The sequence below is a fragment of the Nicotiana tabacum genome, chromosome 23 (assembly GCF_000715075.1).
Source record: "Nicotiana tabacum cultivar K326 chromosome 23, ASM71507v2, whole genome shotgun sequence".
NCBI classification, from domain to species: Eukaryota; Viridiplantae; Streptophyta; class Magnoliopsida; order Solanales; family Solanaceae; genus Nicotiana; species Nicotiana tabacum.
Genome location: NC_134102.1, coordinates 47,140,388 through 47,142,441, shown reverse-complemented (window position 1 = coordinate 47,142,441; position 2,054 = coordinate 47,140,388). Strand labels below are relative to the sequence as shown.

The following is a 2,054-nucleotide window of genomic DNA, read 5'->3' as shown; positions in this document are numbered from 1 at the left end:
ACTCTTAGTTAATTTTAGTTAGAAATCATATAAATCTCAATTGTTGATCATCTTGAATAGCAATCAAGCTAGAAACTATAAGAATACTATACTATATTTGATTAGCGAGCATAATTTAAGTGTGTGTTTCGAGCTCGTCAAATTTTGGCGCCGTTACCGGGGATTGGCAATCAATAGTGTTTAAAATAGTTTGTAGTGTTAATTCAGGAATTTTTCTTTTTCTTTTTTTTATTTTTACCTTTTTACGTTTGGTGTTCTTTGATTGTGCGCAAGTTACAGGTTAGATTGGTGCATGGCTAGAGCTTCTGCGAAAGAAGTGCTACCAAACGAGCCAGAGATAGAAAAACAACTGGGACAGCTGAGGAAGGAAAGAAATCTCACCTAGACGTTAGAAAAGGTTGGGCAATCCTCAACCAAAGAAACTATGACTGGAAATGGTGATGATAATGTAGATTTGGATGCAAGAGAGGCAGCCCAACAAAGAGAACAAGATGCACGGGATGCTGAGGAAGCATCTATTAGATATGCACATATTATCTATGAAGAAGAGAGGGGTCGGAGAATTGCTCAAAATCAACCCTTGGATACAGATCAGTTCGGCTCCCATGCATGGGAGACCACTTGGTGATTATGCTAGACCGGTCTACAATCAAGGATTATCAAGTGTTAGACCACCTCCAATTGCAACAAACAATTTCGAGTTGAAGCAAGGGTTGCTTCAAACCCTTCAAAATTGCTGTGTCTTCATAGGGAAGCAAAACGAAGATCCAAATACACATCTAATGGATTTCGAGGAGATTATGAACACCTTGCAAATCAATGGTGTATCACGAGATTTAGTGTACTTAAGGGCATTCCCCTTCACACTCAAAGATGATGCAAAGCAGTGGCTTCGAAGCTTACCTACAGGATCGATTAGAACATGGGAGGAGATGATCAGAAAATTCCTTGATAAATATTTCTCCTCAGCTAAGACGAGCAAGTTTAGAAGAGAAATCCATAACTTATGCCAGAAAGATACTGAAAATGTTTTTGAAGCATGGGAGAGGTTTAAGGATATTGTTCGAAAGTGTCAACATAGCAGAATTGAACTCTCTATGAAACTCTAGGACTTTTGGGATGGATTGACACCAGCCTCGCGTAGAACATTGAGCAATGCAGCTGGAGGCCCTTTGATGAAGAAGACTCCAGAGGAGATAGTTACAATTCTTGATGAGTTATCTGAAGATGCAAATCAGTGGCCTTCTAAGAGTGTTGAAAGAAGAATATCGACCGATGTTCACCAGGTTGATGCTAATACATCTGTGCAGGTATAGCTTGATGCTATGGCCAAAGAAATAAGGAAGCTGACCTTAGCCTCGATACAAAATGAGCCTCACGCAACTTGTGATATATGTGGAAGAGGACACCTTACTCATGAGTGTCAAGGCTCAGTTGAGGAAGTAAATGTTGTAGGAAACTACAATTTCAATGCAATGGGTCATAGGCACCCCAGTTTTTCATGGATTTTACCTAGAGGTACTGCGAATGCATGGAAACAAAATAACTCTAGACCGCAGGGACAAGGAGCTCTAGCATACTAAAATTAGTAGAGGCAACAATTTCAGCCTCAATAACACATTCAACCTGGTCTACAGGATCTAATGAAGGCCTTCATTATCAAGACAGATGAGAGGCTGGACGCCCATGGATCAGCTATCAAAGAACTGGACACAAGTTTTCGAAACCTGGAGAGACAAGTGGGACAGATTGCAACAATATTATCTGAGAGGGTTCCAGGCATTCTCCTCGCTCATACTAAGAGAAATCCAAAAGAAACAGTGAATGTTGTAACTTTGAGAAGTGGGCACGTGTTGAAAGATCCCACCCCGATCCAAAATGATATGATACTTGAAAAAGAAAGTGGAGAGCAACTGAAGAATGATGTTGATAAAAAGAAGAAAGGTCCGATGAAAACTGAGAAGAAGAAGAAGGAAGAAAAATCAAGAAGGGAGGAAAATGATGAGAGCGAGCACATACCTGCTTTACCTTTCCCCTAGCTATATAGAGAAAAG

The 2,054-nt window shown here is 40.2% G+C and overlaps 1 non-coding gene across 1 annotated transcript; it reads right to left on the bottom strand.

Annotated features, from left to right (window-relative positions):
• Nucleotides 1-980: 980 nt before the first annotated feature.
• On the bottom strand, nt 981-1,087 carry LOC142177742 (small nucleolar RNA R71). The gene has a single exon (XR_012706300.1). It is a non-coding gene; the product is annotated as a small nucleolar RNA R71 (small nucleolar RNA).
• Nucleotides 1,088-2,054: the final 967 nt, after the last annotated feature.